Below are 12,158 nucleotides of genomic sequence, written 5' to 3' on the forward strand. Positions count from 1 at the left end.
TCTTGGCTTTAAGCCTACCTGTTATTCTGGATATAGCTGTCTAGTCTAGGCCCACTTGTTCTGGCCTGGCGTCGCAGTCCACCTTTGTCTTGCTTTCAGGCTCTCTGCCCCTCATGGCCCCAGCCCACCTGCATCTCTCTCTGTCTTACACCCCTACCCCTGGTAGGACTCGAAACCTGGTATGCCTCTCAGGTATCCCTGCGTGGTCTCCTTACCACCCCTACATCCACCACCCACTCCTCCAATTTAAAACAAAACAGATATTCAAGCACCCAGATTCAGAGGCCTACACCCACCCCAGACATCCCTGCTGTATTTTCTCTCTAAAGTAACAGGAGCCCCTGGTTCCCAGTTACAGGAGGACACAGCAGTCTGGGGGCCAATCCAGTCACCAGGGAACCAGAGGCTCAGGAAATTACAAACAGGGCAGACAAAGCTCTTTGCCTCTTCTTTTTCTTTATTTAGCAATCCATCTGAACCTGAAGACTGGGCCAGCTGCAGCAGGTGCTAAATCACGTCAGCCAGGAAGGGAACACGGCACTGCTGTAAGCTTAGGGAGTCGACATTCCCAATGTACCTGTAAAAAAGCCATTGGGACACACTGTGGTTTCAGTGTGAATTCTACAAACCACGAATGCTGCACTGCAAGAATGCACTGTTCACTGCATGAAACAATTCGAAGTTTTGTGCCTTCCATAGAGAGCAACTACAAGGTGAAAAGATTATGCTAATATATTTTATATTTTCATAGCACATTCATTCTCTAAGGATACCAAACCATTTAACAAACAACAGGCTGTGAGGAACAAGAAGGACAGGTAACCATCTAGGATAATGGGTTTCCAGGGCAGCATAAAAAAAAAAATGTACCTCTCTGTCCTCTCCTCTTCCCGACCTTTTAAAGAGCACAAAACACCAAGTGGCAGCTTGCTTCACTATGTCTCTAAAATACTATTTCCCTGTGTGCTGTGATAAAGCATCACCTATCTAACCCATCTGGTGAATAGTTCAGGGGACATGGGTGTCACATCTCAGCAAGGCCCCCATTGTACTAATTCCAGCTCTTATCACAAACACACAAAACCACCGCATATTCAGTGACCTGCAGGCTTCCAAGTTGCAACCAACTAATTTACACAGTACACTATATTGTAGGAGTGAAAAACCACCTCTTTTCATAAGTATCTTTCATCTGGACACTGGCACTCTTGTGCCAAGTTATTTTCCTTTCTTTTGTAATATGAACCCATGGAAAGTGGAGACTCAGGAGGGAGGTTTTTTTTAGAAAATGGTCCATAAATGCAGAATGATGGTCCATAATTAAGGAAAAGGAGTCAAGTTAAAATTCAAATAATCACAGAAAGTCCCCTGGCATGAGGAATGTTTCCTCAATTAATTTGAGGAACCAAGATCCGGTTGTTCTCACTCTGTCTTAATTCACATTTTCTTTAGTACACGCCTCCAAAGGAATTACTCTCAACAGAGGAATATTATGGATGAAAGGCAGTCTTACGAGCCCATTGGGTCCAGAACGGCTACAGAAGCTAACTGATGGCTGTGTGCATTAACAAACCGCCAGTTCAAGTACCTGTCCAGTTCTCTCTGAACATGGCTGTTAATGTTCTTTTTACAGAGGTGTTTGGTAACCTAATATATAGTATTGCAAAGTAAACTTGTGTCAAGCACTTTGAGAGCCAAGTAGATTATATCCACTGTTGGATTTTTCTCCGCTTTGTGCATTACCTACTTTTAAAAACTCTAGTAGATTTGTAAGGCCTAATTTACTTTTTATAAACCCATGATGACTAAGTTTTGTCAGTACATATTTCTCCAGATGTTTTGTGATCTCATCTTTTATTAATGTCTCTAGGATCTCGCCTACCACTAAGGTTAGCCTCACTGGTCTATAATTTTTCGTCTCTTGCCACTCCAAATGGCTTCCATACTGACTAACAAGTTTCCTCAGCAAGGTCAGCCAGAGAGACATGTGTATATATAAGACATGCCTCTAGTTGCTCAGAGGTAATATTCAGTGGGTTTTGCATTCATTCAGTGGCCAAGATATTTGCAATGATATATTTATATAACATAAGTGTTCTATTGGGCAAGCTTCATAAAGCCAACTGTGAAATAAAAGTGAAGCTGTGCTCTTGGAATGGTTATAAATTTTAAAAATACCTATCACTTGAGTTCTCATTTTTTCAGAAGAAATACCTTCTCCCTGTCTTGCACAAATGCTCTTCATTGTCCAGGGCATTTTGAGTTGCTACTAGTTTTCTGGTTCTGTCCCACAACAAACTGAAATTCTGGAAAGAGCAAGATGTGACATGATGCAGCAATCCAAAAGGCATAATTTGTACAGTATAAATTTTAGGCAACCTTGAAGTTGGGTACAAGCTATTAAGGCTTATGGGTGGAGATCTGAAATATTAAAGGTATTGTCCATGCTATGTGGACATTAGAGAACTCAGCATTTATCTTAAGAGTGGTGTCACTGTCCTAACATGTGTCTCCGCCCAAGAGATACCTGCATTTCAGAGATACAGAGCACATAGCTGTTGTAAGCTTTGGGTGAAAGATACCAATGAGAATCTCAGAGGACCTTTGGCTGCCATGGCTGCATCTACACATGCAATTAATGCAATGTGATACACTCTGAAGCAGTTTGCACCAGAGTACATTGCTCCCATGTGAGGCATCAGCCTGGCAGCAGGCTCTTTGAGCCAGGGTGGAGGAGCCCTGAGCTTGCAGCAGGCTCAGGAAGTCAGCCCCAGGCTCCTGGTGGTAACATCAGGTGGTGGAGGAGCTGGCTGGGGCATGAGAGTGTTGAAACTGCAGCTCCATAAGACTGACCCCCTGAGCCTGATGCCAGCCCAGGCCTGCTCAGCTCCAGCTCAAACCACTGCTGTCTTGGTCACCATCCACATGTATGTCACAGCTAAGTAAATGAATCTGCCATAAGTACTGTCTTATGGCAAAGCTAGTTAATTTACTGTGCCCTAATACTGGGACTCGTGTAGACAGTGACGCTTTACTATGGAGCTAATTACACACCTGCACAACACATGTAGATGCACCCCATGTGAATTAGACACTTGGAAAATTGTACCTATTCCTCTTTATGTGCCTAGGACCTTCTCTGATCAGGGAAATCCATGTGTGCAGGCTCCACAGAGCCTGAAACACAGCTGCTGTTAGCTAGTAGAAATCACACTGAAAGAATTTACGAGAATGATTAAATTATATTTGTCCTAATGCAGCCCTCATCATTGTAATATCAGAAATGCTCCTGAACACCATCTGACTCATCATAGTTTATTCCCATTTGCTACATATGGCAAGTGCACTGGATGGATTAGTGTGCTTTATATTGATACAAGACAGTGTAAAATAATCAACTTTTCCATGTCCCTAAAAATTATTTTTTGGCATCTTTAGACTCAGTGGGACATATTCAATGCTGAGTCTGAGAGTATAATATATACCTTCTTTCACCCCATGAACCATCAATGTTCACTTGTTGCAAAAAAGTCAACAGCATACCGGTTTGTATAAACAGGAGCACCTCTTGCAAATCAAGTGAAGCGATTTACTCTATTCAGCACTGATGAGGCCTCACTTGGAGTACGGTGTCCTGTTTTGGGACTAGCACTTCAACAAAGATGTGGACAAATTGGAAGAAGTCCTGTGGAGAGTGACAAAAATTATTAGAGGCCTGGGAAACATGGCTTGTGAGGAAAGGCTGAGAGAACTAGGACTGCTTAGTCTGGAGAAAATTGAAGGAGCATTTTGTTAACGCACTTCAAACACCTGGAGGGCAATTATAAAAACATACTTTTCTTGGTGGCTGTAAAGGAGAATTTTACATTTTAAATATGCTTACCCAGTTGCCACACAACCTTGCTCATGCTCTGTTTGTTCTGTTATGGTACCTTTGTGTATTCCTTCTCTACATACCCCCATGAACGTGCATGTTAAGTGATTTGAGGGCTACTTGTGCCTGTTCTTACTGTTTGTGGGTAAAGCGTGTAAGTGTAGAGGACCAGGTGGATTAGATCTTTGCATCCACAGGCCCTCCATTCCAAAATTCTGGAATTGATAGGTGTGGCAGTACACCTTTGGGTGCTTGGCACTTTAAGGACCTGAGCAGGCTGTGAGGCAGCCTGCAGGTGACTGCAGAGCCAATCAGGTGGTTGCACCCGGGAGCAGTGTACTCCAGTGCAAACTGTTCCAGAGTATATCACATCACATTAATTGCATGCGTAGACATATCCATGGTAACCAAAGGTCCTCTGAAATTCCCATCGGTATCTTTCACCCAAAGCTTACAACAGTTATGTGCTCTGTATCACTGAAATGCAGGTATCTCTTGGGCAGACACAAATGTTAGGACAGCGATAGCCAGGAGACCGCCTGATTGGAGCAGGGTGAAGCAGCCTCAGAATAAGAGCAGGCCCTGAGGAGTAGAGCCGGCAGTAGCAACTGGGGAGCCAAAAGGTGAACATCTCCCGGCTGGAGTACTGATGCTCCCAGGAACATTCTGGAAGTCAGAGTAAGAGCTATGGGGAAGGAGGGGGTTCCTAGGGATCCAGTGGGGTCCCAAACCCTGAGGAAATGGCTATGGGCAAAAAGAGAGGTAGGCCAGCCTACGGAAGGGGCTTAGAGAGTGTGGGCGTACTGAGGGGCTAGGCAAACCCCTGATTAGAACTGGCTGTGACTGAGGCCAGGGGCTCAGATGAGCCCAGTGGACTAAAGGGCTGTTAGTAGATCTCTGGGACATTAGGCAGGCCCAGTGAGAGTTAATGTCTATATGCTGGGGCCCAAGGAGGACCCCTGTTGAATAGGGAGGTCAGCTGCTGCTACACTGATCCTCAGTCTCTCAACTGGACAGTGCAAGGGGGCTGGGGCCAATAGGCTGAAGGGCATGGAAGCCCACTGCGAGAGGCAGGCCAGGCCTGCGGAGAGCTACTGGCACCCCAACTGGCCTAGAGGCAGGGCCAGAGCCTAGAATAGACTGAAGGTCCCCTCCATGTTTCGGCGGGGGGAGGGGGACATCACAGCTGAGAGAGGATAGGAGGTCAGCTAGCAAGCAGGCTAGTATGAAGGAGGCTGAAGCCCAGCCTCCTGATGGGAGGTATCCTGCAAATGGGCCTGAGAGAGATGGGGCCTGTGGCTGAAAGGAAGGGTATGAAATGAAGATTGCAACACAGTGCCCTGGAGTGAGCAGCCCCAGAGGAACATCCAAAAGCCCAATGAGGGAGGAGTAACATCAGGGCAGATAGGTCTGCATTGGTCCTGTAGAATGACCTAAAACTACACGCTGCTGGGGAGGATGGTGTGCTGGGGCTTCCAGTGGCAGGGCAGTCCTCAGGAAATACCACACCAATGCCTCCCTAGTGAACAGTGAGTATGGAGTGCCAGAAAGCCTCATCCCTCACTGCCTTGCAGGTGACCCGGTGGAGGGGAAAGGCTAAAGGAGCACACCCTGAAAGAAAAGCACCAGGCTTGGGCAACCAGATGGAGGCTAGGAGGGCCTGAGGCCCAATCCCTGAATGAGTGAGGCCTAGAGGGAGGCCTAAAGGAGAGTGAGATCCAGGTATGTCAGAATCCTGAGGCCTGAGTGGACCATAGGCTGAGAGTGGGGTCCAGGCACATTGACAGACACCTGAGGCCCATATGGCATAAGGCCCTGCAGCCCCAGTGAGGGGGCAGAGTGTGTGGGACCAGAAGCCTAATGAGAGGCAAGGAGCACAGAGGGCATATGGGAATTGAGACCCCAGTGAAGGGGCATGTGGCCAAGGTAAATCTCCGGATGCCTGAGGCCAGGTTTGGGCCAGAGGCCGAGTGTGGCCCAGCAATGGTGTCAGGGCAGTAACAGTACGTAGTCTGGGCCAGTGGCGTAGCATGGTCCAACAATGAGACCGGGGGAATTAGGAGTGATTCGGGTGCCATCTGTAACATATGGGACACGGTACAGGGTAGGTTGTGTATTGCATCTTTGTCATCAGGTCATTAAATGGGCAACCTCCCGCATTTTTCCATCTGTTTTGTTTGATTACATCAAGGTATGGCAGGCAAGACAGGGTGAACTGCCCTAGACAGGTGGGTGGGCTAATTCTGTGACTAGCCCTGGGGATTGCCCCCTGCTCAAATGCTGCAAGGGAACATTGCACAAGGGTCACCGTGGGATCAACACTCACTATAATCTGTGTAGAGGTCTGAAATGGAGTGCCCCCCTTTTCAAGGTAAAGAGAGTATACAGGAGAGACATTAGATAGGGGTCACTCCTTGGATGATAATTAAGTTGGTCATAAATTCTCAAAAGTAACTAGTGCCTGTGGGTACTAGTTCCTATAGTGGGTTCAAGTGGAAATTTGTCACCCACTGTGTAACCAGATTTAAAATTAGACTTACGAATTCAGTGCCACTATCTAAAACGTTTGAAGGAGAAAATTCCGTTCTTTGAAGAAAGCACTTATTGAACACAACAGTTTAAAACTTCAAGCAGATGACAAAGCACAACAGAAAACTTCACCTAAGCTAAGACACAGTGCATGCATCTACACGTGCACCTGACTGCAGTTGTTACTGTGTAGTCGTTTAGTACTTACCTTACCAAGTACTAAATGACTACACAGTAACCACCATTACTGCACAGTCGTGGTGGCACATGGGTCATTTCTGACCCTACTGGGCAGTAGCAATGAACTATTGCACAGTAAGTCATTGCTACTGCCCAGTAGCATTGGCATCCTGGTTCGTGCCTGCTGATGCTACATTGCTATAGCAACATAGCATCTCATGTAGACGTGCCCAGTGACACCACACGCAACTTAGCCTAGTTTAAAATGCAATATAATAAATCAAGAAGACAACAGAAAGCCTTGCATGACTCTTACATAATCTCAAGTGTCTCCTTACAGATTCTCCCTTCTGGGGAATCTGCAAAGTTTCTGAGGCGTTGGAGTGGAAATTATGACCACAAATTTCTTTTCCAATTCATTAAATACAATTTATTAAATGCAAACCTCTATATGTAGAAATGGGTTAATCTGCTAAATTAATTTACTATGTCAAAACAATATTTGCACTTTGTTATTTCACCTATTATTTTCAAAATATCAAACATGAGTTTTGTGCCTAGCTGTTACATATGTAGCTATTCCATTTTCATGATCAATGCTGCTAATATCTTAGCATTCATCTTATAGCATAAATCAGTCAATGTGTAAAAGTTATTGGCAAAAAGAAATAAAGATTTATGTCCAATACTGTGTGCTAGTCGAGCAGCTTTTCTAACTGTAGATGTTCTCTAATCAATTCAAGATACATCATCTTTCACTCTGAGTTTTAAAATATAGCACTATATATTAAAAAGTATTCTCATTAATCTTCAAAGCCTGCATCTAAAACCTTCAATCAGCTTATTCATAGCCAAATAATATAGACATACAGCATTCATCATGTATAGTCAGATGCAGACTTGATTCCTAAATATGAAAAATCAGTCAGTGCTGGACAACTTTTGCCTAAGCTAGCAAAGGTTTTTGACCACCTACTGAACTGCCACTAATGAGATCCAGCTATATAAGATCCCTCATTTTGTATAAAAAAAAAAACTTCACAGATTCTTCTACTTTCCATTACACATTCCAAATTGCTGGGTACAATCTATTGCTATTTTTGCCATTATATACAGGTAATCACTCATGGAATTACATTTGTTCTTGTTAGTCGAAGCTATAAATGCATCACACAAAACCATCCCATTCTCTCACAAGTTACCTTTGTATATGATCCCATGCTAGAACAATCTGATGTACTGGTAGTAGAGCAGGTCACACTGGAACTCCTATTCGTCAGAAATATTAAAACATTTTTGGAATATTTCTGCAGATTTTTCAACGTTTCATTAAAAAAATTTAAACATTTATCACAATGAAAACTAGGTTGGCAAGCAAAATATTAATAAAAATATTTTCAATTATATTTAAAAATAGTAATCAATATAAAAAGTTGCATCAAATAATACCTTTCAGTAATTTTTCACTGAAATATTATCTTTTTTTTTTGAGAGTGTCTTTTTCATTAAAAAAAAAAAAAACCAAAAAAACCAACGGTTCTCATTTGAAAGATTTCAACCAGCTTGTAAGTGGGTTGCTTTGCCTGCTGCCTTCTGTAGGCATGTGCACTCCCTGAGGAGCTCTTCAGCCAGTCCTCCCAAGAAAAGCACAATCTTTTGAACAAGTAAGCAAATAAAACCAAAACTTTCTGCCATGTCCTGGACATGAGGAAGGGAGCCCATTTTCCTCTGGCCCCTCCTTGCAACATACTGTTCCACTCACATCTTGCTTCCTTCTCCCCTCTGTTTACTTCTCTGTATGATAGGGGGCCATTGGCCAGACCGGATCTTAACGCTGGCCTGCCCACCTGTCTAAGGCAGTCTGCCCCGTCTCATCTGCCACAACTTGATGTAATAAACAAGATGTTGAGTGCAGGAGGCTGCCCATTAAATGCCCGGATGCCTAGGGCATTGTACACGGCTCCATACCATCCCTATACCATGTCCCATGACTCACAGATGGCATTGCCAATTGATAATAGCTCCGGCTAAAGGCTGAGCTAAACTCTGCCCCTTGCTGGCCTCTAGCATTCCACTCCTGTACTCCACCTCCTCTCACAAGGCCTCATTCATCCTGCCCCTCACTGTGCCACTCGCCCAGCTCCATGAGCATTGGCCATGCACAAGGGGTGCACACAGGTTCACGTGCACCCCTGAGATTGGCTATGCCTCCAGCCACAGCTGCTGCAGTGGGGGGGAGGGGCAAGCTGGGCTCGCAGCTGGCCCAGCACAGCAGGCAGGTAGGTAAGGTTTCTTTCTTTAGTTTCTGGGCTTCAGGGAGGAGGCGGGGGAGATCAAGACTCCCACAGTGCCAGTGCCAGTCCCAGGCTTGCTCCCTGCCTCACAATGACCTTTTTCCCTCCCCAATCCCTTCCCTGAAGAATTGTTTTTCTCCCTCTGCCCCGGGCCACCCAGTCAGCAATTGGGCATTGGGATACACCCCTGCCCTTGCACATCCCTGGTGCAGCCCTTCAGGTCACCCCTGCAACTCTACTCTACCCCCCCCCCCCCACACACACAGTCCTTCAGGCACGTCCATGCACCCTGCTCTGGGCAGGCCCCTCCTGTACACTTTCACCCCCTCACCAGAGCCCTTTTCTGCCCCCTCACTGGAGCAAATCTATGCCCCCTTTCTGAGGCTCCGGGTCTTACGCCCCATGGGCTCAGGTGTCCACCAACATGCCTGGAACCACTGCCTGCTCCTGATCAAAAGTTACCCACTGCGTAGTGGGAACTGGGGTTATAAGGCACCCCTACCTTTCACTGGGGAGGCAACTGGCCTGACATTTCTGGGGAACTACCCTGCCACGGGTAGTCCCACCAGGCCATCCTTCCCCAGCAGGGTGTAGTTTTGGGTTATACCCAGGACCAGGAACCTCCTGCCACCCCCATAGCTCCTGCTCTTACCTCCCAGGATGTTCTGAGCAGCAGCTCAGCCAGGTGGCTTTCTTCCAGCTGCCAGCAGCAGACTGCTGGCTCAGCCCTGAGGGCCAGAGCTAAAATGGAGCCTGCTCAACCCTCTCCCCCAGTCACATGGCCCTCCTGCGGTCATATGGCCACCTCATCAGGGCTGACCCGCACCTGCCAGCTGCCCTGCTGCCACTCCAAGCCCTTAAAGTGGAAGGCACCAAGGGTGCTCTGCCACATTCAGATAGCTTTGAAAGCTCCTAAAAGGACACTCCCTGATTATACAAAGACCCAGCAACTGGGTTTTCTCAATAGGGCTGACTAATCCTTCTTAAAGGAACAGATCACCTTGTTACATAGCTCTAGTCACTAATGGATGGATGTGTAATTTTATTTAAGATACTTTGACATTGTCTAGTATTTAAAACAAGCAGTAAAAGAAGTTAAGAAAACAGATTAAAGTCAGCCATTTCGTCAGTAGTGTCATTCATTAACTACATCAGGATCATTAATTATATCAGGTAGAATTCACCACACCAATATAAAGCTTTGTTAGCTGAAAATAGAATACAGGAGTTCGGAGAGTAACCTTTCACTATGGCATAGGTTTTCCACTGAGTGCATCTTCAATTACTCTTGCTGTTTGTCACATCTGTCCATCACAATTGATACTCTCCTCCTTGGCCTACATTTGACCAGCCCAAGATGCTGACTCCCTGGTTCAAAGGAACTCTGGAGGGATCCCAACCTACTCTGCTAGCTCAAATACATGTCTTACAAGGTTCCAAGGAAAGAATAGGATTCTCTTGTACGTTGATCTTAGCCTCTTTGTCTGTATAAATGTTCAGTTGCTTTTCCAATTAGACATTTGTATTTTATGACCGCAACCAGGCATTTGATTTCTCATCAGGGAAATAACGTAAGAATGATGATAACTTATCTAATAGTTTCCTACTAGTGATCCAAGGAGAAAACAGAACAAAGAACTTAAAACTGGAAGTAGGAAATGGGATTTGAAAATGAAATGCTTTTATTTTGGAACAGGGTGTGTGAAATGTTAGTGTTAGCTGCATTCTTTTTAACTGGGCCACTTATGTTGAGAATATTTGTCCAGTGTGATCATGATACATGAAACTCTTTCTAAGAATTTTGGTGCACTTGAATTCTCTTTATCTCAATGTGGAATGCTAGTGAGAGCACGGCTTACAGCCTTATCGTGTGATTTCAGGAAACAAAAATGTTTTGTAATGCTTGGCGAGTATTTGTCTTAAGTCATAAAATCATAGAAAATTAGGTTTGGAAGGGACTTCAGGAGGTCATCTAGTCCAACCCCTTGCTCAAAGCATGACCATCCCCAAGTACATTATCCCAGCCAAGGCTTTGTCTAGCCAGGTCTTAAAAACTTCTGAGGATGGAGCATCCACCACCTCTCTGGGTAACCTGTTCCAGTGCTATACTAGCCTCCTAGTAAGAATTTTTTTCCTAATAACTAACCTAAACTTCCCTTGCTCCAACTCAAGACCATTGCTCCTTGTTCTGTCATCTGCCAACACTGAAAATAATTTAACTCCATCCTCTTTGGAAACACCCTTCAGGTAATTGAAGTTTGCTATTAAATCCAGCCTCAGTCTTCTCTTCTCCAGACTAAAAAAGCCCATCTCCCTCAGCATCTCTTTATAAATCATGTGCCGCAGCCCCCTAACCATTTTCATTCCGATTTGTCTACTTTCCTTTCTATAGTGGGAGGCCCAAAACTGGACACAGTGCTCCAGATGTCGCCTCACCAGTTCCAAATAGAGGGGAATAATCACTTTCCTCAATCTACTGGCAATGCCTCCTACTAATGCATCACCGTATGCCATTAGCCTTCTTCACAACAAGGGCACACTGTTAGGTCATATTCAGCTTACTGTCCACTGTAACCCTTAGGTCTTTTTCTGCAGAGCTGCTGTTTAGCCAGTTGGTCCCCAGTCTGTAGGGGTGCATGAGTGTCACGGCAGGGTCCTATAGGAGGGCCGTGATCTCCTTAAGGCCTTCTCTCCATGCCAATTCGGCCCAAGGGCACCCTCTATTCTTGCCCGCCAAGTCTTGCTGGTAAATATAATAGGGAGGCTGCCTTGTGTCTCCTTGGGCATGTAAACTCCTGGACCCCTCATGGGTCTTATCCTGCACCCATGGGTGCCTTGGGGCACCCTAGCCTTAGGGGCTACGCATGGCTCCTACCACCCCTAATACCACGCCCCAAGCCTCACAGATGTGCTGGACATTGGTCTGTTACGTTACACGCCTGTTCTCCCGGGCCTCCTCTGTAATCTAGCCCACTCCTGGGCCTCCCCTGTAGTCTAGCCTACTCCTGGGCTCTCTCTAATGCACAGCCCCTCACTGGGACTCTCGTCAAGCCCACTCTGGGCCGTCTCTAAAAGTGTTGTCCCCCTCAGGGACCCTCTAGCGGGTCTCTGGTCCTTTAGGCCAACCGCACGGCTACCCTCTCTGATCCTGGTTCACCGCACTGCTATCCCCTTTTGCCGGGGACCACCACAGCACCTTGCCTTTCTGAGGGCTGTTGCCGCACTAGCCTACAGCCAGGCTTGCTACACCCGTCTCAGGCTTCCCAATAGTCCCCCCTTCT

The 12,158-nt window shown here is 45.9% G+C and overlaps 1 long non-coding RNA gene across 1 annotated transcript; it reads right to left on the reverse strand.

Annotated features, from left to right (window-relative positions):
• Positions 1–445: 445 nt before the first annotated feature.
• LOC102386816 lies at positions 446–9,586 on the reverse strand. The gene is made up of 3 exons (XR_001357599.1): positions 9,530–9,586; positions 7,786–7,852; positions 446–577 (listed from the first exon to the last, which is right to left on the reverse strand). It is a non-coding gene; the product is annotated as an uncharacterized LOC102386816 (long non-coding RNA).
• Positions 9,587–12,158: the final 2,572 nt, after the last annotated feature.

This window comes from Alligator sinensis, unplaced genomic scaffold (genome assembly GCF_000455745.1).
Source record: "Alligator sinensis unplaced genomic scaffold, ASM45574v1 scaffold277_1, whole genome shotgun sequence".
Taxonomy (NCBI): Eukaryota; Metazoa; Chordata; order Crocodylia; family Alligatoridae; genus Alligator; species Alligator sinensis.